Source organism: Callorhinus ursinus, unplaced genomic scaffold, assembly GCF_003265705.2.
Source record: "Callorhinus ursinus isolate GAN/ISIS: 27379988/994484 unplaced genomic scaffold, GSC_fseal_2.0 scaffold13, whole genome shotgun sequence".
Classification (NCBI taxonomy): domain Eukaryota; kingdom Metazoa; phylum Chordata; class Mammalia; order Carnivora; family Otariidae; genus Callorhinus; species Callorhinus ursinus.
The window spans coordinates 46,484,446-46,509,697 of record NW_027397075.1 but is presented as its reverse complement, the minus strand read 5'-3'; the positions used below and the strand labels follow the sequence as shown (position 1 = coordinate 46,509,697).

At 45.7% G+C, this 25,252-nt stretch overlaps 1 long non-coding RNA gene across 2 annotated transcripts; it reads left to right on the top strand.

The window, feature by feature from the left end:
- Positions 1 to 20,360: 20,360 nt before the first annotated feature.
- Positions 20,361 to 24,856, top strand: LOC141373961 (uncharacterized). 2 transcript variants are annotated; one of them, XR_012380416.1, is made up of 4 exons: positions 20,361 to 20,604; positions 20,765 to 20,844; positions 21,019 to 21,190; positions 24,756 to 24,856. It is a non-coding gene; the product is annotated as an uncharacterized lncRNA (long non-coding RNA). The 2 variants fall into 2 exon arrangements; XR_012380415.1 differs by lacking the exon at positions 20,765 to 20,844.
- Positions 24,857 to 25,252: the final 396 nt, after the last annotated feature.

The following is a 25,252-nucleotide window of genomic DNA, read 5'->3' as shown; positions in this document are numbered from 1 at the left end:
GTTATCCATGGCCACCTACCCTTTACTGCCCACCTGGCCCCGCACCGCAGGCAATACCGATTGCAGGGATGACCCGGGTCCTCCAGTGCGATCACACTCACTGCACCAGGCACTCTGCTGGATGCTGGCGGTGAAGGAGTGCTGCAGACAAGACCACGCCAGATCTCTGTCCCCCAGGAGTTTATGTTCGGTGGGGGCAGACCCACACACATCTGCTTCGTGGGCTACGATGGGATCCGTTCTGTAGAGATACAAACTGAGGAGCTGGGGCTTAATGGTAACTGCGTAATCTTGCTTGGAGTGGGAGGGATTATGGAAGGTGTTACAGGAAAAGTGACAGTGTCTGATTTGGACATTGAAGCACGCCCAGGGTTAGGGCATGCCACAGGTGTAGGTTACCTGGGGAAAGGAGGCTGCGAGCAGTGTGGCAGGTCATGAAGTGAGTGCACAGGTGAAAGGGGAGGGAGAAAATGAGAGGGTGGCCCTGTTTCCAGTAAGCTGGGGCTGGGCTATGAAGCCAGATGCATTCCCTTCCCCAGGGGAACGTGCTGGTGCAGACCTCACGGGTTCCAGTCCGGCCAATCCCTGGGGTCGCGCCTCAGCTGGGGCGGTACACAGGCTGCTTAAGCCCTGGTCCTGCATGTTGGGCGAGGGGCCAGGGTTAGCTCAGTGCAAACTCAGTAGTGCTGCAGACCAGCTGGATGGCTCCAGAACTCCCAGGCACTGTCCCTCCGCTCCGCTCCTGTCATGTCCTTGAACAGACTCCGGTGTGTGCGTGGTCATTCCTACCCCTGGTGTGATCCTCTCCTCTCCTCCCCCACGGCCCTTCGAGAGCTTATGTTCCGAAAGGGTCAGCCCCAGCTCCCGAGAACCTGACCTTGGGGCGAAGACCTGGCGGCAGGGAGGCTTGTGGGTGGACTGCAGCTGACCTGGCGCAGGTCTGGGGCACAGTGCTCCCTGGGGCCCGTTCTGTCTGCCAGGGATGGAGATGAGATGTGGCACTTCCCATCACCCCGGGGATGGGCAGCTGTCCCTGCTGGAGGGACCATGGGGGCTCCCACTGACCTCTCCTCGACTGTCTTTTCCTCTTTCATTCATCAGGCCCCGACTGCTTCCAGAGCTCCTTATACATTTGTTACGAATCTTTATTTCCAGATTAGCCACCATGCACACAAAATGGAGCGTCCCTGATTTGAGGAGCAAAAACAGTGATTACTAGATTGGTTCTGTCTCGCCGAATGTGGAAGAACAAACAATGCCACACAAATTTAGTTTGTATAGCGTCTTTCAAACCGCGCAATGCCCCGGGCACAGTGCGGAGTTGCTGTAAATAATACAATCGCCAGATAAACATTCTAAACATCTTTGCATCAAGCTTCGTTTCAACCGGCCATACTGCGCCAAGGAGGCTGGAAGGAGAGATGGGGGCGGGCACGGCCCTCAGGCCCCGGGGGAAAAGCCAACAGGGATGTGGCTGGAGGGGCCGTGGCAAAAAGGTGGCAGCGCGAGCGTGGTCGGGAATTGCTGCAGTCACATGAGGTCAGGAAAGGGAGCACGAAGGTCGGAGGGCTGGGCGGAGGTTGGTCCCTGAGAAGCAGCAGGAGTCCAGACGAAGTCGGCCCCCTCTCCCAGGGCGCCCCTCCGCGGTGGACAGGACTAGGGAGAGGCAGGTAGGAGACCGACGAGGGAGGTTAGTTCCTTTCATGGAAGTCTCTAGAACAAACACCGGGTAGTCGGGACCTGGCTGTTTTACTTACATCCCTTTGCTGTGTGACTCAATTTTGTCTCCCTGACCCTTGGCTTTTCCAAGAGGGAATGTTATAGATCATTAAATTTCCCTCCAGGCCTGACAGCCTCTGAGTCATTAATTCTGTGGCCCCCACAAATCCACCTCCCTGCCCCCACCCCTCTTGTGAGCCCAGGAGTGTCTCGCCCTTGCCCTCTGACTGAGGGGAAGGGGTGCAGCTCCCTCCCGGCTGCAGTGGGAGCCTCCCCTCGGTTTGCCCCCGAGCAAAGCCTCCACCCCACTCCTAGGCTAGCTCTGGAGAAGGGGAGGGTGGACCTGAGCATCTAGACTTCGCTTGAATCAGTCTGCCTCTGAATCTTCCTGTGCCGCCTTGGGCAAAAGACAACTTGATTCTCAATTTTGTCGACTTTGAGTGGGCATAAAGACACCTTGTCACGGGGTTCTGGTGAAGAGACCTGAAATAATATGAGCCAGGCACCCGGTATGCTGTCTAGCACACAGTGAATGCACAAGAAATGATGGCTATTATTTTTTTTAACTATTGGAGATGGCGCTTTCATCCACGGAGAGGGAACACACTTCGCCCTGCCCCGCGGGGAGCATCTGGGGACCCAGGGGAGGTTGTAGGGCTGTGAGGATAAGGAGGCCAGACACCCTGCCCTGTGGGGCCCTGCCCGGGGGGTGGGTTGCGGGGGGTGGGGAGCAGCGCGGGCTGCCTCTGGGATGGGCTCCTGGAGCACGCTCTCATTTTCCAGTTGCTGGAGTTTTGTTCATCAGTTCCTCCTAATTTGGGTGAAGTTCGCCATATGGAGAGCAGGGAACAGTGTTAAAAAAGCTTTCACACATAGATAGCGCCGCGCTTTCTCTGCTAAATGAGGACTCTCTTCCCCAGCGCAGATTTCACACGCCGATCTCCGATCTCCCGGGGTGTTGAGTTCCCTCATCAACAGGGGTGGGGTTGTTGAGGCTCTTGGAGCCATTGTCTCTGGCCGGCGGGGTCCTGTTCCGACCCCAGGAGAAATCCCATCTTCTTTTTCCTCCCCAGGGGTGAGGGTTTTCCAGCCCGCTCAGGTGCACCAACTGTGTTTCCCAGAACGGCGAGCATGCGTGGCTCCCCCCGCCCGCCCCCCGCAGCCGGGCTGCCAGGCCTTGCATGCCGGGGTCTCCCGGGGATCCCTCTGGATGCTGCTCTCGTTTCACGTCTGGAAGAGAGCTGGGCTGTTCTGAACTGAGCCCAAGCCCCCCTGTTCCCCAACCCACAGCGCATTCTCTAGAACTTTCTCTCCCAGCCAAGACATCTGCCGCAGTGTGACTCCTCACCCCTCCCCACCCCTTCTTCCTGGCCTGACTGCACGCGTTTGCCTATTTTAGTTAAGAATAAATCTCTTCATTTGTCTACTGGAGGCTGAAACTCGCTGTCCGTCACCTCCAAAGGCGGCACCCTTCCTGCAGGTGCTCCTGAGGGCTCTCCCTCAGCCAACAGCACAGTAGTGGTCACACTGGCTGTTTTATCTGCCTGGGTGCGCCTGTGGTTGGGGTGGGAGGGGGTCAGTGGGCAACTGGTTTGGCTTCAGCTCCTTCCTTAGTGATCGAAATGATAGCGGTATTCAGCCATTTAGTGAGCACTTACTGTGTACCAGTTCCTATATTTTATGATCTCATTTCCTACTTACAATAACCAGGCAAGATCTGTGTGATCATCCGGACTTGAAAGAGGAGGAAACTGAGACTCAGAGAGGTTAAGTGAGTGGCATAAGGTTGCACAGCTAGCTAGTGACAGAGCTGATGTTCGAATCCAGATCTACTGACCCTAAATCTTGTGCAGTTTCCGTTAGCCTCCTCCCCTCTCCCTTGCCTTACTGCTCACATCTTGCTGCATCCAGAGATGCCCCACACTTGGGTCAGGGACAAAAACTGCACAGAAATCAATTGAGGACTGAAACTTAAGGACTACGGGAAGAGAGTTAGCATTTTCCTAGGCTGGCTGGCTCTATGGAACGGTGGCCTGTGTTAGGAGAGAAGTGAGCATCTGTGACTTTGTTCTAGTGGAACTCTGCCACCCACATGGGTTTGGCTCTCCTTGGGACCCTTGTACAGCACTGCAGGGTCTGACTTTGCCACCCTGTGGGAGGAAGAGGAGCTTGAAATTGTTTTTGAGATGTTGTCATTGATTTTCTTTAATGCACAAAAACATTTCCATTCGCACACGGGCTTAGTTGAGGGGGACAAAAAAGAAGATTTGACACAAATTTAGGGGGCTAGGTGGAGCTCAGGGAGGGAGCCTGAGTGCCTTGTCGATTGCTCTTCAATTTATCAGTATTTTCCTGGAGTTCCTTTGCAAAGCCCTCTGCTTAATCTCGCCACTGCGGGGGAGCGGCGGGGGGGATTGGAAGAGGGGACGTGGCTTCCCGCTTGCCTTGGCTTCCAGACCAGTTTAGGCCGGCAGCTCTGCCCCTGCTCCAGAGCTGTCCTGCTTTTCTCAGACAGCGTATGGCTTTCAGGTTAGAGTTCTAGGTCCCCAAAAGAAAAAAGTGGGAGACAGTGGTCCCGCCTGTGCCCTCTGTGGGGCACAGGACCTGGTACAAAACCTTTGCACTGCAGCACGGGTACCCTTGCACCTGTGAGTCATAAGATAAAGCAGTCCTACGCTGTGAAACGGCAGCGAGGATGGCTGGTAAGGTTCCAACAGTGCTTACAAACGCGACAAAAGTAAAAATAAAAGAGGGCTGTCTCGAGGGGCGCCTGGGTGGCTTGTTGGTTGAGCATCCGGCTCTTGGTTTTGGCTCAGGTTATGATCTCAGGGTCCTGGGATCCAGCCCCGCATCAGCATGGAGTCTGCTTGAGGATTCTCTCCCTTTCCCTCTGCCCGCCCCCTCGCCCCCCATGCTCTTTCTCTCTCTCTCTCTCAAATAAATAAATAAATCTTAAAAAAAAAAAAAAAAGAAGGCTGTCTCCGATGGGTGAGGGGAGCAGGGAATAGCAAGAGAGGAAAATGGGGTTCCTAGTTCTCTGCTCCCTGTCCCCCTTCTCCCGAGGGCCGCTAGGCATTCCAGGGTCCCTAGGTGGATTTTCTCTAAAACCTCAAAAAAGCCCCCTTCCCAGTTTTTCTGGGTTGGGCTCCTGTCTCATTTGCTGAGACTGCCGTCACGAAGTACCGGAAACTGGGTGGCTTAGAAAAACATTTATCCTTTCGCAGTTCTGGAGGCTAGAAGTTGGAGATCAAGGTGTTTCTCTAGCTCCTGGTAGTTCCTGGGCATGTGGAGCAGAACTCCAATCTTCACCTAGTGTTCTCACTGTGTGTGTGTCTGTCTCTTGTCCAAAGTTCCTCTTTTTATAAGGACACCAGGCCTATTGGATTGGGGTCCACCCTGATATCCTATCTTAACTTGATTACCTCTGTAAGGAAGCTAGCTTCAGAGAAGGTTACATTTTGAAGTACTGGGGGTTAGGACTCCAACATATCTTTTTCGGGGGCACAATGAGACCCTCATAGCCCCTCTCTTCTCCAGACTTGTTTTTCTGATTTAGCTGTCCCTTAAATTTGAATGAGACTTTACAGTCTGCAAACTGCTAGCATAGTGAGAAACACGTGGGCTAGAAATTCATAAAGTTTTGTGTTCAAACCCTGGTGTTCCCATGTACTAGCTACATGGCTGTGGAACACCCACCAGTTTCTTAATCTTGGTTCTTCGTTGGAAATTGGTGGCAAAATTTCTACTTTATTGGTCAGACGGGAGGTTTGATGAACTGAAGGGCTTGGTATGGTGCCTGATACAGCAGGATAGGTGCTCGACAGATGGAGGCTGCAACAAAGGGGGAAGTGATTATCCCCATTTGCTGATGAGGACACTGAGGCTCAGATGATCCAATCTGGAGACAGCTCGACAGCCATGTCTGCAGACTCTGGAGCCCCCTCCCTGCAGGACCCCACTTTGGCTTCATGCCTTGTGTGGTTACAGTACTCACCTCACCATGTTGCACTTACTGTGTATATTTTTTAAACCTGTCTTCTTCCCTTGCTTGACTCCAAGTTCCTTGAGGACTGTGACTCACCTTATTCGTTTTTCTTTTGTATTTGCTTTTTTATGGTAGTAAAATATATATAACATCAATTTGACCATTTTCACCATTTTTAAGTGTAAGGTTTGGTGGCATTAAATACACCCAACATTATCATGTAACCATCACCACCATCCATCTTCAGAATATTTTTATCTTCCCAAACTGAAACTCTGGACCCACTAAACACTAACTCTCCATTTCGCCCTCCCCGCCAGCCCCTGTCTCTGTGAATTTCACTACTCTAGGAACCTCATGTATGTGGAAATCATGCAATATCTGTCCTTTTGTGCCTGGCTTCTTTCACTTAGCATAATGTTTTTAAGGTTCATCCTTGTTGTAGCATATATCAGAATTTCCTTCCTTTTTAAGGCTGGGTAATATTCCATTGTGTGTATAGACCACATTTATCCATTCATCCATCGATGGACATTGCGGGTGTTTCCGTCTTTAGGCTTTGGTGAATAGTGCTTCCATGAACATGGGTGTGCAAGTATCTCTTCAACTCTCTGCTTGCAATTGTTTTGGGTATCTACCCAGAAGGGGAATTAGTGGATCCAACCCCACTCACTTCTGTATTCTCAGGGTCGATGATAGTACCGATAGAACCTATTACTTAATAAATATTTGTTGACTGACTATATGTAGGAGTGAATGATTGAACAAGTAACTGAGAAGTGAATGAAACAAGGAACAGAAACCTGGCAAAGAAAGAGGGGTCATTTTAACGGTGAGAAGATGCAGATGAAGCCGTGGACCAGACCAGGACGGGGAGAAGGGCATGGTTGGATTTCACAAGAACTCAATGCATTTTTGTTCTGGCAAGGTGCTGCAGCAGTAAGGATTCAACCAAGACACTTCCCTAATGCTTTTCTCAAAGTATTCTTTTCAAAGTAATGAAAATACCAGTCAGGTCTATGCTCTTGATTGGTACCCATAGGTTGTGCTGTGAGACATACTGGAAAGTGGTCTGGAACTGCGGACTTGCAGAAGGAAGCTTCTAGGCCTCACCCACAGACAAATCAGGAGTCTCATCAGCAAGGAGACCCCATGGTGTCTTCAAGCATCTACTTCTAGGAGCTCTCCAGACCCAGCTCTGGGTTCGGGCAGCTGTGCTTTGCCTCCTGCAACCAGCTCCACGCACTGCCCGTGTGACCTGTTCCTTTTCCATCTGACATGAATGTCATGCAGCTGAATGTGACTTTATGTGTTTTTCTTTTGTTCAGAGCTGAGGACAAGCTGCCCATCTTCCTCCTAGCCCTGGATACTGGGGAGGCTGTGATTGGCAGCGGCCCAGGATGAAAGACAAATGTGCCTCAGGTAGCGGATCTGCCAGAAAAATTCTGGCTGGTCTGAGCTCATCTCGCCCCCATTCTTGATGGCAGGAGTTTCACATTTCTCTGGGCAACTCCATCCTCTCATCCCTCAACCAGCCCCCAAGAAACTCAAATCCCAGCGGCAGCAGCATTGGATCCGAAGGATTCTTCTTCTGTTGTCAGCTCGTCGCTCAGATTTGGCCACCAGATTGACAAGGAGAGTCCCCAAGAGGGTGGCATGGCGGTGGGGGGCGGGGAATGGGCAGGAGGATGGCAACTGCGGACGGCTTAGCCAAGGCCTATTGCTCTAAACTTTATTTAAAAACCTCGTATCTTGCTGACCTTCTCTCTCTAAATAAATAAGAAGCCAGGGAGAGGAAGTACATCTTCACCTCAGACCTCTGTCAGATGCCAATGAAAGCAAAGGCCCTTGGGGAGGCCCCAGTGGCTGTTCCTATTTTGCTATTAAATGTGGGAGAGCTGATGGGGGAGCCACAGGGGGCTGGGGCCTGGGGAGGTAGCCCAAAGGGGAGCAGAGGGGAGGAGGGGGCATGGGCTGGGTGAATAGCAAGCTCAAGAGCTCTTCTGCACAACGAGATTAGCACGATGTGAGCATTTCCATGCCAAGGTGCTAACGCAATAATACACACGAGTTTGCCAACTTTTCAAATTGAATGTATTTGATTATTTGCTTTTAATTAGTGTGAGTTTTGGAGTATGTACAGGATTGTCAGGGATACACGCAAAGCCTCCTACAGCCCATGAAGCCTCCCCTCGGTAAAGACGGTCCGGGATTGTTCTTTTTTAGCTGTGGGGAATGAGATTTAACAGCCCTGTTAAATGTTTTAGCCCATTCCCATTGTGCCTCTGTTTCAACCTATTGGCAAGACCAATTGAAGGGAGAAAATAAACCTCTTATCTGATCTGAATGCTGAGAGCTGCTCCTAAGAAGAATTTTCCTGCTGAACTTCGGCTTTCCACGAACATCCTTGTTTTGCTTTGTGTCTTCTTTCCTTTTGCTTCCCAGAGTTGCCCGTTACGCCGACTTTTTCTCTTCTCTCTTCTCTAGAAGTATGTTTTCGGAAACACCCATACGCGTGAAGAAGAAGTGAGTGGGGGTGGGGGAGGGAGAGGAGAAGAAATCTGTTTATGTAACAGAAGCGATCGGAGGGCCTTTCTATCTGCCCACGGCTGATAATCCTGGTTTGGAGTCTCTCCACAGGGCGGGCTCTGCCCGGGACGATTCTCGAACATGCACTACGTGGGGGCCAAGGAAGCCTTGGAGAGGCTGGGCTCGCCGGGCCAGTGAGGGACCGGGTGGGGTTTGACGTTGGTGCTCGTGCTCTCATCTGCACCCTGGGGGGCCGTGCCATCTGGGCTAAGGCGCCAGCCCTGCACCTTCCACGTTGTTGGGGTTTTAACCAGGATTCCCCACTGGGAGTTCTGCAGGCGGTGATCCTTTACAAAGACAAAGCACGTCCTTCTCGTCCTTCTCGAGGCCCCAACTTAGAGAAGCAGGAGGAGGTGGAGAACTCAGGGTTTGCTACAGAGGACAGGAAAGATGTGGCGTGAGGAGGCTTTTTCCACCGGCACCCCTTTCCTCCCAGCCTCCTCAGGCCCATCACTTGGCTTGCCTCTGCCCTAGGACCCTGGGGACATGGACAGAGGCTGCAGCCCACCCTGGCATGGCCAGCCACTTTGCCCTTTGCTGCTCCCAGCTCACATCACTGTCCCAGCGACTCACTCGGACCACGGGAGCCACCATGGAGCAGGGCAGCAAGACCCCTCATACACATTCTGAGGATGGCCGCCCGCTCACCCATTACCTACACAATCTCTCAGTTACATTAAAAAAAAAAAAAAAATCTTTCCCCCCCTCAACAATAGAGAGGAACAAATGGTTGACAAATAACAACAGCAGCAGCTCTCCAACAAAAGCACGCAATTATTACAATTATACTATCCTTGATTAGGCTGCCATGCATTGCATTTCAATGTAATTGATGTTGTAGGTTGACACATCGGACACCAAATATTCTCGCCTGTCCCTTCTCTCTTTTGTTTCAGAAGCTGATTTGCATTTTCTATGCTTTTAGTAATGAAGACTTAGCACTTTTCCTCCATTAGAAAAAAAAAGAGAGATACAATAATCTGCAACTCGGCACTTGTTTAAGGATTCTGACCCTCGAAAATACCACTTTGCTTCACACATTAGCTGCTTACAAAGAAGGAAGCTAATGTATCATCTAATTGGGCAAACCACTGCATCTGATTTCTCTCAATCAGACTATTAGCTTCGTAATTACCCATCTGCCTCGTGTGGAAAAACGGCAAGGCGCACACCCAGCTAATAACGTTCTCAAGAGCACTCCACCACAATGAGAGGAGACAACGTGGAGGGATATGGTCTCTAACCATTTCGGTGCCAAGGTGGTCACACAATGCAGGGGGCTCTGCCAACCTTCCCCCTTCTGAATGTGCTTAATTATTTGTCTTTAATTAGTCGGAGTCTGGGGGGTTTGTTCAGGACTACAGTCACCAGTGGCCGCAGGGAGGAGGAAGGATGGTGACCTACGTGAAGGCAAGGAGTAGGCTTCCTGTGGCCCCTTGTGGGAGACGCTTGAGGGAGGAATGTCGCCTGGCTCCACAGGGTGTCCTCAAAGGTTGCAGCACGATGTTCCACTTCTCTTTTTGTTCCTTTCCTTCCTCTGGCATTGGATTCCCTCTATTCCTTGTGAAGATGTACTCTTTGCACCCCTGCCATGGCTTACCCGAGGATGAAGACATCAGGGTGGGACCTGGGACCTCCTGGTGTGTGCGTGTAGGCTGAGTAGTACAGTGACATCTCTAACTTGTCATTTCTTCTGGCTCACGTTCACTTTTGTCTGCTATCACATTCTGCACACCTTGTCGTTCAGTTCCGGGGCTGTAGGTCTGGAGATTGTGTGACCTTGGGCAAGTTGCAGGATGCCTCCTTTTCCCCTGCTCCCTGACCCGGGAGACGAGGCTGGGCCAGCTCGTGTCCTCAAGGACTTGGGGTGGTTGCCGTGTGGGTGTGTTTGGGAGAGCAGGTGGGGCCAATTTTGATGGAAACTGCAGTGAGTGTTTGGGGCTCCCTGCCCCCACAACTAGAGTAGCTCAGCTCTTTTTTATATATCCTTCTAGGAGAATTTTACTTGAACGAAGCGTTCCAGCTCAAAATCTTGAGACCAACTGGTCTGGCTAAGAATGTCTAATGACTTAATGTCTCTCGAAAAAGTAAACTGTGCCTGGGTCAATACTGACATTCATCATCTAACAGTTGGTTGATTTAGAGGTCAGGTAACAGAGGTTAGCATGTAAAAATGGAGTCTTTTGAGCCTGACACAGTGAGGAATTTTGCTTTTGTGTATTTTTTTGTTTAATTATGATATGATTTTGAAGACTCACTGATAGCTAATGCTGAAGTATTAGGTTGAGAACGGAAATTTACAGATGCATTGTATCACCTGGGAACATATTTCTAAATCCTCCTACGTGTGTGTTCTGGTGAGAGGCCCTGTAGATAATATTTATATTGGGCATAGGCCCTGCTTAGTGGAGCTTTGAGTGGTAAATAAAAGATAAATTTGTTCCTTATACAAGTAAAAGACCAAGCATCAGGGTTCATCTGGTCTTGCTAAACGCCCATCAAGCTGGCCAAGATTTTCCACGGTGGGCATGACATATTCATTCATAAGCCCACCTCAACCTGATTACTCCCATCTCTTGTGCCCAGGCTTTTAGGGGTCAGTTCTGTTGAACTTCACAATTTCCCCTGGAAAGAGTTTGGTTGACCAGTGATATCTTTCCTATTCTATGTGTAGGAAATAGGAAAAATTAAGAGCCACATGGATCTCTTAGGGTTGAGGAATTTTGTGGAGGATGCTGTCACTGCGTCACATATAAGGATCTTCTAAAAATTCTTTCCAGGTATCTGTTTAAGGAAAGGATTGGCTTCCTATGCACTATAGATAGATAGATAGATAGATAGATAGATAGATAGATAGATAGATATACAGCCTGTATTTTATAACTGATCATTTTTCCGTCTTTGCTTTGGCTGCTAGGAAGCTCAAAGGCTGAATTTTAGCCTCTCTCCATTGGCTTAATAGGACTAGATGCCATGTTTTATGTGTGAATATACCTCTAAAACTTTATTATTTTTTTATCTGTTTATAATCATATTTTCCCTTAGTTCTCACTTGTGCAAATATTTCTCTGACATGCTTTTGTATTATACGCATTTTTGTACAATACCTCAGTACTTGGTGGGAAGAGGTTCTGGTAGAAATGGAGACCAGAGAAGTTAAGTGATTTGTCTAAGTTACATAAAAGAATGAGGTCAAGAAATCTTCCTCGTGCCCTGAGCAGGGCTTCCCAGATGTTTTGATGTTAGCCATGAAATCTGCTAAAATTAGTTTACCTTGTGATCCACTTAATTTCTCTTTGGAGAAATTCACACAATTTGTTAGCCTCTGTTACAGCTTTCTTACTCTTCCCTGAAAGTCTGGGACACTAAGCATCCCTCAAGCCACACCCAGGGACAGAGCTAAGGGAAAAGATGCTCTCATTGAGCTCCCCACCAGCACTTCTGGCATCCTCAAGCCTTCTTATGAGGGCTCTTCCCCTGAGAAGTCAGTGCCTGCCACAGGGCCCAGGACTGAGGTGACAAGTGAGCTGTGTATGGCTCAGGGAGTAAGCGCCGAAGAGCAGAGAAAACACTACCTCCTCACAAACCACATTATGAGAGTCAGCAACCTGTGGAATGTGCTGCCTGGGACATGCTCTCATTTTGTCCCCAAAGGAGAATCATCTGCTTGGCAATGACATGATTTTTTTTTTTTTTTACTTGCCCCCCAGCATTCCCTACTGTTCCCCAGAGGCCAACAGGGGGTCTGTTCTCAAAGGACTCCCCCAGGGACGGAGGTTCCATAGTTTGGCAATTCCTAACCTTTTTGGAGTGGAGACATCCTATCGATTGTTTTTCACACTGCCCTTTTTCTCCCTACCTTTTTATCGAAAAATATCATGTGACTTATTGACCTTTTTTTTTTTTTTTTAAAGTATACTTTTGAGAATTTGGTTATCATCACCTCTTCCCCACCAACACACACGTGGGAAAAACCTGACACGTGGGGCAGGTAACTCTTATAATGTGTTCCAGTTTGAGCAGCTCCCAGGAAGTTGTCCCCTATCTCTAACCGCTGTCCTTCCTAATGCACTCTACCCCATTTCCTCTGGGTCTTTCCTCAGAGGAGACGAGCATCTTCCTGATACCAGGATAATTGGAAATACAGCCAACTTTCTATTGATTATAAGTAGATTATGTTACAGTTTATCTCTGGCAAATCTTGCTTTCATCTCTTCGTTAACATCTCTGTTGCTTACTTAATTTCTTTATTGCTTTTATAACCGTTGCCATCTGCTCCTGAATTGGGAGTTCCACAGGAACGAAAAGATTGAAATTTTCAAAATGGAAACAATGATTTTGAGGCCAATGGGACTAGAAAAGACAGATCGTGGTCTGAGAGGAAGGAGAGGTCTGCTTAAACTGACCACAGGGTGCTCAGAGTCAGACTGGCCTTAGCAACCGTCTGATCGGCTCCCATCAGGTTTATTGATCAGGAAATCAAGATCTCGATCCAGTGAGAGTCTTGTCAGATGTCACAGAGCTACTTGGAGGAAGCCCTGATACTAGGATCCAGGTCCAGGGATCTTTATAGTCTCTCACGATTTTTTTTTTTTAATTGAGGTATAATTGACATACAACATTATATTGGTTTCAGGTGTACAACATAATGATTCGATACTTGTGTATATTGCAAAATGATTACCACAATAAGTCTAGTTAACGTCTGTCCCCATACACAGTTACAATTTTTTTTTCTTGTGAGGAGGACTTTTGAGATCTACTCTCTTTGCCATGATTCTTATTTATCAGTCTGAAAGGTGAAATTGCCCATTTGCAGCATGAAATGTGTGGCTGGGAAGAATTGCGTGTTGGGACAGAGCTGAAAAATGGGAGGCTAGTTCTTAGCTTCCCCGCTCCTCTAGAATTCTGTCTTCGTGGTGCAATTTCATAATTTTGTGTGCGATATCATGAATAGCTAGGACATCAGATATCCCCATAAGAAAAAGCAAGTAGAACCACAGACTGCAACGCAGAGACTTCAAAATAATTTGACATACAGGAATTATTTCCTATTTATCTACTGTTTGGATTACCTTTGCAAGGACTCTCACGCATTTCTGTGGACGATGAGGAATTGGTGTTATTTATGCCTTCACTTGGGAGTCAGAATATGGGCAACATCCTCAGCATCTGGACCAAGTCCAGTCTGTATTTTTTTTCCCCATCTGCTCCTGGTATTTTAAGTAAAAATGTTTGTATCTGCATCCCCCAAGCCCTGTTGTAAATTGTAAATCATGCCATTATTTCTGGTAAAACCACAATGTCAAGCAACAATTCACAAAGCCACAAAAATTCTCTGGAGTAATTTTCCTGTTCTCGTTGATCAATTTTATATTTTCCCCTTGGCCATATGCACACATTAAATGGCACTAATTCAGTGAGAAAACTCATAAGGGATAATATTTCAAGTGGCACAAATGGAGGAATGCCTTTACAAGTACCTGTTTTCTAACTGCCTCTACGTTCTACCTGAATCTGCTCTTCTCTTGTGGTTTCAATGGAGTGAAATGGACACAGAAATGGTGGGGGTCGGAGAGTAAGGGAAGGGGGAGGAGAACATTTCAGTTAAATTAGGAGCAGAAACAGGAAAATATCAAGTCAAAAATTGTGTGGCTGCAATTACTGCTTTCTTCTGGTGAAAATATTTATTATCTGATCTGGAAAGATGACAGGTGGAGAGAGCCGGCTGGTGCTGGCTGGTCAGGATGGGTGCTTACGGTTGATTATCTCCCACCTATAACTTGGTGCAGGTCTTTAGGTCATTGATTCTTTCTTTTACATTTTTTTATTAATTTTTTAAGTGATAATTTTAAAATACACTTCTAAAATCAAGTACAACATGTATACACACATATATTTAATTCAAGTACAACACGTGTACATAAATCATAATTATACAAGATGATAATTTTTTTTTTTTACAGTGTGGACACACCTGTGTAACCACCACACACGTAAGATGCAGAACCTTATTAGCCGCCCAGAACATTCCCTCTTACCCCTTTCTTTCCACTTGTGTTGATTATTCTTGACCTTTGCGCTTCTACTCAAGTTTTAGAAACAGTATCAATTTCCAGAAAAAAACCTGCTGGGATATTGATTGGAATTACCTTGTGTCTATATATCAATTCAGGGAAAATTGACATCTTGAAAACTTGCATGCTTCCCATCTGTGACTAGTAATAGGGGGAACTCTCTGTAACAGTGTTTCATAGTTTTCTGGGTAAAAATGTTAGATAGCTTTCATTAGATTTATTCCTAAGCATTTGATGTTTTAGTTAGTCATATTTATAAATGGCATCATTTTAAAATTCCATTTTCTTATCTTTTGCTTCTAATATAGGAAGTGCGATCCATTTTGTACATTGATCTTTTATCGATGACCTTGATAAAATCAATTATTTACTGGAAAAAATTTTTAACTGAGGTATAACTGACATACAATACTATATTAGTTTCAGTTGTACAACATAGTGATTTGACATTTGTATACATTGTGAAGTGATCACCACATGTCTAGTTACCATCTGTCACCATACAAAGTTAATACGATATTATTGACTATATTCCCCATGCAGTACATTGCATCCTCATGACTTACTTATTTTGCAACTGGAAGTTTGTATGTCTTAAGCCCTTTTACCATTTCCAATCTCCCTCCCCACTCCCCTTACAATTCTCCACCCCTCTGGCAACCACCGATCTGTTCTCTGTGTCTATCAGTCTAGGTTTTGTTAAGTTTTGTTTGTTCATTTGTTTTATTTTTTAGATTGCACATGTAAGTAAAATTAGGCAGTATTTGTCTGTCTGACGTATTTCACTTAGGGTTATACTCTCAAGGTCCATCTATGGCCTTGCAAATGGCAAGGTCGTTCTTTTTTGTGGCTGAGTAATATTCCATTTGTACTTAAGTACCACGTCTTTATCCATTCATCTATTGATGGACACTTGGTAAATAATGCTGCAATGAACATAGGGATACATATATCTTTTCGAATTAGTGTTTTCAGTTTCTTTTTTTTTTAAGATTTTATTTATTTATTTGACAGAGAGAGAGAGAGCGAGAGTGGGAACACAAGCAGGGGGAGCAGGAGAGGGAGAAGCAGGCTTCCTGCCGAGCACGGAGCCTGATGCAGGGTTTGATCCCAGGACCCTGGGCTCATGACCTGAGCTGAAGGCAGACGCTTAATGACTGAGCCACCCAGGTGCCCCGTGTTTTCAGTTTCTTTGGATAGATGGTAGCAGAATTGCTGGATTATATTGTAGTTCTGTGTTTACTTTTTTGGGGAATCTCCATATTGTGGCTGTACCAATTTACATTCCCACCAGCAGGTCACGAGGGTTCCCTTTTCTCCACTTCCTCACCAACGCTTGTTATTTCTTGTCTTTTTGACACTAGCCATTCTGACAGGTGTGAGGTGATATCTCATTGTGATTTTGATTTGCATTTCCCTGAAGATTCGTGATGTTGTGTATCTTTTCATGTACCTGCCAGCCATGCATATATTTTCTTTGGAAAAAATGTCTAGTAATGTCTATCTCTGCCTATTTTTAAATCGGATTGCTTATTTTGTGGTGGTGGTGGTTGTTATTAAGTTTTATGAGTTCTCTAAATATTTGGATGTTAGCTGCTTATTGGATATATGATTTGTAAATATATTCTCCCACTCAGTAAGTTGCCTTTTCATTGTCTTATGGTTTCCTTTGCTGTGCAGAAGCTTTTAGTTTGATTTAGTACCATTTGTTTATTTTTGCTTTTGTTTCCCTTGCCTTTGGAGTCTGATCTAAAAGAACATTGCTGATGTCAAGGAGCTTACTGCCTATGTTTTCTTCTAGGATTAATATGGTTTCAGGTCTTATGTTCAAGTCTTCAATCCATTTTGAGTTAATTTTTGTATACGGTATAAGATAGTGGTCCAGTTTCATTCTTTTGCATGTAGCTGTCCAGTTTTCCCAACACTGTTTCTTGATTTTCCCCATGTATATTGTTGCCTCTTTTGTTGAAAATTAATTGACCATATATACGTGGCTTAATTTCTGGGCTCTCTATGTAGTTCAGTTGATCTATGTGTTTTTTGTGCCAATACCATGCTGTTTTGATTGCTGTACCTTTGTAGTATAGTTTGAAATCAGGGAGTGTGCTACTCCAGATTGGTTCTTTTTTGTTTGTTTTCAAGCATTTTATTTTATTTTATTTTTGTAATTTAAATTCAGTTCATTAACGTATGAGGTATCATTGGTTTCAGAGGTACAGGTCTGTGATTCATCAGTTTTATCTGATACCCAGTGCGCAATACATCACATGCCCTCCTTAATGTCCATCCCCCAGTTACCCCACCCTTCCATTCCCCCCTCCCCACTCCAGATTTGTTCTTCATTCCCAGGATTATTTTGATTGTTTGGGGGCTTTTGTAATTCCATATCTGTAGATTATTTTTGGAATTTATATGTAACCAATTATGTATCTATGAATAATGACAGTTTAATATCTTTCTTTTAATTCTTCATATTGTATATTTCTTTTTCTTGCCTTATAGTACTAGTGCGGACCTCGAGGATTTTACTTTGAGCACTAGTGGTGATAATCGACATCCACCTTGTTCCTCATCTCAAGGTAAAACTTTCAATATTTCACTATTATAAGTATGAGGTATGATAGATTTTTTTTTGGAAGTAGATACCTGTTACCATATTAAGAAATTTCCCTTTTAATTTCCTGATTGATTAAAAAAATTTGTTTCTAGCATGCTTTTTGAAATGGTGAACAGGTACTGGATATTACTGAAATTTTTTTTTTTTTTTGCATCTATTGAGATGATTACATATTTCAGAATTTTTTTTGTCAGTGTGATAAATACATTGATTGGTGTTCAGATTTAAAATCCACATTTTACTCTTTGATTAAAATAAGTTGTTTGTGATGTATTTTCCTTTTCCAGATATTGCTGGATTTGATTTGTCTGTGTTTTTGCTGAGTAAACATTTTTAAAAAGGCTTTTGAGTTTATGTTTATTAGAGGTATTGGCTTGCATTCTTTTTCTTATGATATACTTATCTGGTTTTACTTTCAAAATTACGCTGGTTTGATAGAATGAGCTTGGAAATGTTGGTACAAGATTGGTGTTATCTCTTTCTTAAATGTTTGGAAAAATTAATTGATAAAGGTATCTGGGCCTGGAATTTTCTTTGTAAGTTTTAAATTATAAATTCAATTTATTAAATAGATACAGACTATTCAGATTTTTAAATCCTTGCGTCCCTTTTGCTAAATTATGGGTTTAAGTTAGTTTGTCCAATTTGTTTCTATTTTCTCCCTTGTACTTTCCTTGTGCTTAATTTGCTATTTTTCTAGGTGCTTGAGCTGGATGCTTATGTAAATGCTTTTCAGCCTCCATTATTTTCTAGAATGTGTGTTTAAACTAGAAGTTTCCCTCTGAATACACTTGAGTTGTATTTTACAAGTTCTGATGATGTTGAATTTTATTGTTTTTCATTTTAAAATGTTTTCTGATTTTCATTTTGATTTCTGCTTTGACCCACGGGTTATTTATAATTTCTTCCCCTCTGTATGCCCGTCTCTGTATTTTCTGTTGATCTATCTTTCAGCTGAATAATCTTATCTTCTGATGTGCTACTTGGCTGTTAGATCCATTTCTTTAGTCCATGATATCTGTAATTGCATTTTTTTCTGTTGGAAGTTACATTTGATTCCTTTAAAAATAATTCATGGGTAAAATTTCCATCCTTTTATATATTTTCTTGAACACATTAACCACATTCATTATAAGTTCTGTGTCTAATAACTCAAATATCTGGATTGTCTGTGAGTGTAACTCTTCTATTTTTTTCCCTAGATTTTCAATTGTTTGGTCCTATCTCCTGACATATTTCATAATTTTTGATTACATGCTGGACATTATATTTGAAAAATTCTAAGGGTCTTGATGATGTTATCTATCTCTGGAGAAAATTTCTTCCTTCCTCTCTTTCTTTCTTTTTCCTTCCTTCCTTCCTTCCTTCCTTCCTTCCTTCCTTCCTTCCTTCCTTCCTTCCTTCCTTCCTTCTTCCCTTCCTTCCCCTTTCTTTCCTCCCTCTCTTCCTCTCTCTCTCTCTCTCTTTCTTTCCCAGCAATTGGACTAAGGGCAGACTCTCTTGATTCAATCACATATTGAGACGCTTGAAGGCAATTTTAGGTTTCGTGTGGGCTCTCTCTGGGCTGTGTAATTTTTGGTTTCTTCTTTTGGTGTATCAACTAAAAGTCTGATGTATAACTGAGGCTAATCCTCCTTGGTGGGCCTGTATTTCAATTTTAGTGTTTCCACTCCATACAGCTGATGGGGTTTTTTAAAAAAATTTATTTATTTATTTATTCACTCACTCACTCACTCATTCATTCATTTATTTATTTACATCTGTAGCCACTTAGCAGCTATTTTCCTTGGTTCCCCAGCCCGCAGTTCAGGGCTGTTTAAGGTTCAATACATACTTCAAGAGCAAAAGCGACACAGACTTCTGGCTTATTTTGTTGACGTTCTTTTTTCTCTAGGATCTTGATTTCTTGAGTCATAAGTCATACCACTTCGGCATCCTTGAATTCCAACTTTTATCTTCCCAATACCATGGGGCTGTCCAATGCTCTAGGTCATTGCTCGGGTCTCTACCTTTATGCCTTCTGATGTGAACTGGCAAATGCTCTTACAGGAAAGAGCAGCAGAGGAAAGCCTGGCTCACTTCAATATGTGCTTCCCATTTCTCCAAGATCTTGGACCCTCAAATCCTACTTACCTTGATTTTTCTCTGATGCCTTCAAATAGTTTGTTTCCCCCCAGCTTTTATCATTCTTCTTGGCAGGTAGATTGGTTTGGTGCAAGCGACCCTAGCATAGTTGGACTGGTGATTAATTTTCTTAATAAGAGTTGTTCATTCTTATTTGGTAGAATTCAGAAGTCTTTACCGGTGTGAGCACTGCCTCCAGCTGGTGGTTTACATGGCTAGCAAAAGACTAACGTGTTATTGTGGGGTAGAAGCATACACAAGATATTTATTAAGGATCAGCACCAGTGAAAGGATGGGGGAGAAAGTAGGATTAGAAAGGGAGCATTTGACCTTGGGCCTAACATAGCGCAGCTGACAGTGACTCTGGAGTGAACACTGACTCTCAGAGTTAGCTATATTGGGCAGAAATGGCCAGGCATTTATACCGCTGCCTTGCTGGTCATCAGACGGAGGAGGCCCCAGGAAGGGCCTGAGCTCATTCAAGGTGCTTCTCTGAGACTCTGGCGGACCTGGAAGGAGCCGACAGTGGTGACTGTCTCCTTCACTCTCTGCAGCTGGGAAGCAGGTCCTTCCGGGAAGGGGAAACTGGGTGGCACAGCTCTTACCTGCACCAGAGTGGTGACAGGAGACCGCAGGCTCATTGCAAGGAGATGGTTAGGGGAAGCTGCCAAGGAAAATCCTTGGAGGTAGAGTACAAAAATAGGGCAATGCAGGAGTAGGGCAAGGGCGTTCCTCTTCTTAGCACTTATCAATAGAAGGGGCATCAGATGGGTTTATTATTGTGAACTCTTCTTAAAAAATGATTTCTATCATCTTGTTATTATTTTTACTATGTAACTGCAGGGTGCAGGTGGGTCAGCATTGTTTGTAACAAAGGGCTGGGGAATCAATAAAAGATCAATGAGAGGAAGAGATAGGATGCAAGCTATTGCTTAATGGCACCTTATTGAAAGGGGCTTCTACATGTCGCTGATATAAAGCCATGCCCATCTTCCGCCCATGGCGCATAGCCACAGAGCTTCGTGGCTTTGGTTATAATGACACACCTTCCCGTGTTCATGAGAGAATTGCCTTCCAGAGGAGTGTGTTTGATTATGTGCATAATCGGATACACCGCACCACAGGGGAGGTGAGAAAAGCTTTATTCCTTTGTGAAGTCATTACTTCCCCCCACCCCCACCCGCCAGCTCCAGCGTCCCCATTATAGCTGGCAGAAATGGTCCAAAGACAATCACAACCACAAGTCATGAGCCTCCTGTGTGTCAGGCAGTCTCCTCCTGTGTGACTTGAAGACAAGTCACAACCAGATGATGTAACAAAATTCACAAAGAGATCTAAGAGAAGAGGGACTGGGGAGGGGGATGTGAGGATGTCTCTCTCTTTCCCTACAGTTTAAGAACCTTCTCTTTATTTGCTTGTAACTCAGTTCTTTCTAGGATTGAAAAGTTCTTGGGAGGGGCTGCATTTGAGCTGTGAAATGTTAACAGGAACAGGTACCTACCTTACAAATGCTATTGTTAAATAACACTTGGTGTGACAAAGTGATTTTGTGCCCATTTCCATGACAGTGGGGAAAAAGTGTTTCAGGGATAGACAGAATTGGTGCAAAGCCAGGTCCATACAATAAGGTTTTACTCTGTCCTCACTGTGTAGCAGTTTCTCTTAGAGAAGAAGAGCTCCGGAAGCTGCCTGTTTATACAGAAGCCAGAGAAGGTCGAGAAGATAGTTCCCTGGTTAGTTGCCATACAATTTCCCATCACATGTGTAGTGAGTGTAAGTCGTCAGAAAATGATAGAGAAGAAGTCTCAAGCCCTGGCCGTGGCCTCTCTGGGCACCTCCTGTAGCTGGGCATCAAGCCCTTCCTTGAGGGAGGAGCTGGGGGGGCACATCTCTTGTCTCTACTGCAGGAGGCAACAGGAGAGCTGATAGGTGACCAAAAAGGCGTACAAACAAATGACAGCAATACCAGACAGATCAGGTGGCAAGTCATCACGGAGCTCCCTGATCCCACAACACTGTGTGCTTTGCCCCAACCGAGTCTGATCAGGAGGAGGAGACTGGGAAAGCTTCATGGCAGAGGTGAGATTTGACTTGTCCTTGTCAAGGCGGGCAGGACAGGCTCCGTGTCATAGATGGGGTGTGTTTGCAGATAATAGTGATGATGGCTAACATTTACCTAGATTTTACTCTATGGCAGTTCCTGTGCTGAGGGCTTTCCATGCATTACCTTAGTGCAGCCTCGTAACCATCATACTCAGTTTGGAGACAGTATCCCTATTTACAGAGAGGGAAACTGAGGTTTTGGGAGGTGGGAGTTGGAGAAGCCAGAGCACTCTGGCTGCACATGAGGATCCCATGGAACGTTGAAAAGCCATCCTCACCTGGGCTGCACCCTGTTCATGCCGACGCTAATCTCCAGCGACAGGGCTCAACTCCCCATCTTATCTTAACCACCCATCGGCTCGTATCTGCCACAAGCTCTCCGGGGGGGAGCCAAGGAGGTGATCTGCGGAGCAGAGAGGGTTGAGAAGTAGTCGCCTGGAGGAAACTCAGCACTACACTCAGCATAGGCCCTTTAAACAATTATTATCAACTATTTTGGAAAAATACAGGGAAATTCTAAGAAATTCTCCTCTGCGAGACACCCAGTTTAAAATTATAAGCACTGCTGATCTATTTGGGAGACCCCCAATCTCATCCCCCCCTCCTGCCGCTGGCTCCAAGGAGCCACTGCCTTGAATTTTGAATTTTTCATTTTTCATCCCCATGCATTTCCATGGGATGGAACACTTTGCCCTAAGCAACAGTAACTCCTTAAAATGTGATTCTGAGTGTGTGCGTAGGGAGGTGCGCATGTTCTTAGGCAAGAACATATTAGAATCTCTTGGAAATGGGAAATTTGTTAAATTTGGAAAATAAGCCCAGGCAATTCTGATACTACCTCGCCCCTTCCCTGGAGTGACTCCTCAGTGGCAGTATCTGTTCATCCATTTACTGTCCATACCTTCTGCCCCCTCCACCCATCACACCCCATACGCCTCTTGAGGGCAGGGATTTTATCCTATTCATCATTCTACTCTACCCCCAGTGCCCAGAACAGTGCTTGCACTTAGTAGGTACTCCACAGACATTTTTTTGATGAATGAAAGAATCACTGAACCATAAGCTTCTCAAGGGCTGGGAGTTCTTTAAATAACACAACAGAGGGATCAAGAACCTGGGTTTGGGCTGTAGGAAGCCTTGGATTGGAATCCCAACCCTTCCACTTCTGATCTGTTATATATCTTGGGCAGAGTTACTCAACGACTCTAAGCCTTCATTTCCTCATCTGTACAATGGGAGTGGCTAGCCAGTCTATTGCGGAGAGGATTGAGTGACACAATGCATGCATGTATGTATTAATATCTGGAATGATTCCATGTGTGTGCAGGTTGTTTTGCATGGTGCTCAGTCCTACCAAGGGTTCATAGTAGCTTTAGCTCTGGTGGTAGACTTCTTTGGGGTTGTTTCTGCCTCATACCCCTCTTTCCAGGGGAACTGCCCCTCCTGCTCCAAAGGCTCCCATGGGGATTCCTATTCTGACGTGGCTGTGGCCCTGTGGCCATACCTAGCTCTTTCCTCCTGGGCACGTGATTCACTCTGGGCCCATCAAAATGCTGCCCCTCTGGCCACAGTTCAGGAGTGAACCCCCACTGTAGATTGGACCACTAGATCCTTTAACCTTTTAGGGCTTTTTTTTTTTATGGCCACAGTTCAGGAGTGAACCCCCATTGTAGATTGGACCACTAGATCCTTTAACCTTTTAGGGCTTTTTTTTTTTAAGGCTTACAACACCTGCATTAGAGAGTCTCTCTCTCTTTCTGAGAGCTGACACTATTAGCTGTAGGATCTCAGAGCTGTTGATAGCCTTGTTTCTGCTAATGAACAAGGGTCAAGCTGACATTCTGACAAAAGCAGAGGTAGGAGATGGAAACACTTTGGCACTCCCAATACCAGTAATACCTAAGACCCAGCTATTTCCCAGCTTTTTCTAGGCTGTGGTCATGGCAGGGCCAGCCCACATGGGGCGATTGGGTGAACTTGAAGAAATCTCCCTGTCTTAAGATGATTTACTTCCATCTATCAGGAAATTGCTTTATTATATCAATATTGTTAGTATCAGACACTTTTCTGCCATCTTCTAGAAAATTGTTGGAATATAGCAATTGATGCTCACAGGCCATCTTCTAGGATTGTACAGTGAACAACCTGCACAACTGATCACACAGTGGTCCTGTGCATTGGACCAAACCCTCCTTGGCCTGAATTGGATTTCTGTTAGTTTCAGCCAAGTTTGCTAATGTAATTGTTACATAGTGTCACAGTGCCTGGGCTATAGGAGGCGCTAAGAGATTTGTGGAATAAGTCTATGGATGAATAAGTGAATGTGTGAACCTTACCAGCGTACTCCTAACAAGGTAACTTCTAGGGTCCTCTTCAGATTCTGGGCTTTTGGATTCTGTGCGGACTCTAGGGTATTAAGGTCTGTGGTGCTCCTTAGGAAGCAGTGAATGTTTCTGCCTCCTCCACCCTTGTGCCCCTCTTGCAGGCCTCTATCCCTAGCTCCGCACAGCCATATTCAGAGTTTATCAGAATTTTTTTCGAACGGTGAGTTTTGTTATTGTTCAAGCAACTTTGCTGTTGCTTCATGAAAGAGACCTGTCAATACTGGTACTTGAACTCTTTCTGGAGTGGTGATACCCCCTACCCTCAGACCTTATTTCAGCCAGGCCTGGACTAGCTCACTGAGGCTGTGTCAGCGTGGCCAAGCTTCTCTGAAAGCCCGCCCATTTTGCCCGCACGGAAATGCTGTGTTCTTCCTTTCCCTTGGGAGATTGGCTGGGCCGGTTGTCAGGCTGAGGTGAGCTGTGGGAAGGTTTGTCACTTTGCCATTACTTCCTGTTTGAGTCTTCGAGGGCGGCCGTAACAGAGTACCACTGGGGGGCTTAAACAACAGACACCCACTGTCTCACAGCTCTGGATGCGAGGAGTCCAAGCTCAAGGTGCCGGCAGGGTTGGCTCTTTCTGAGGGCCCTGGGGAAGAATCTTTTCCATATCATTCCCTTTGCTTCTGGTGGTTTGCTGGCCATCCTTTGTACTCCTTGGTGCCCAGCTCGATCACTTCAATCTCCACATGGTGCCCTCGCTGGGTATCCACATTGCTTCCCTCTGTGCTGAGTGTCCACATTGCCCTCTTTCATAAGGACAGCAAGCACAGTGGATTAGAATCTACCCTCATTTTAATTTGATCACCTTCCCTAAAGAGCCTATCTCCAAATAAGGTCACATTCACAGGGACTGGGGGTCAGCACTTTGACAACTTTTGGGGGGGACACAGTGCAACCCATAACACTTCCCTTGGATTATTCCTTCTCTGAGGCTCGGTAGGATGGGTCCAGTGGAGCTGGGTTCAATATCACCATTCCCTGAGCTACACTGAGGTTCTTTCCACGTGTGCTGTATTTTAGAATGGTGTGTGCCTCCAGCGCAAAAGCTTTAGCAATCGTCTTTTTCGTTTTGGGTATGTTTGTCCTTAACATGGGTGGGATTTTTCCTAATAGGGTTGGTGGACTGTGGGGCTCATTCATGTACCTGTTTTTTTCAGCCAAATGCTCAGTGCCATCTTTGGGGCTTGATGGAGGCCCTGGTCTCTGTGCTTGACATAAATGATCAAGTTCTTCCCAAGGAGGGAGACTTTGCGAAGCGGGGCTGGGAGAAGCCCTCTCGCGTCTGCTTTGGAGGGGGTGAGTGTCAGAGGCCCAGAGTGCGATACAGGGCAGCGTGCCCCTATGAATCCAAAGGGGCATGTTTTTGTGGAGTGCGAACCGACATGGACCAGGAAATTCTCATCTGGAGCTCCTCAGTACGATGCTGTTTGTTATGGGTTTGTCTTTCTCACCTTTAATGTCCTTGCTAGCTGTTTGGTAGTTGATGGAAGAGGATGTTCTTGACTCAGCCTTAAATATGTTTTCATAACCAATATCATAATGAAAATATTTTCTTCCATTCTGGAGTCTCTAAAGGTGTGTTTGCATCTCCTGATTGCTCCATGGGTAGGCACGTTACCTTCTCCTTGAAAGGTGGGATGGCCTGGTGGTCAAG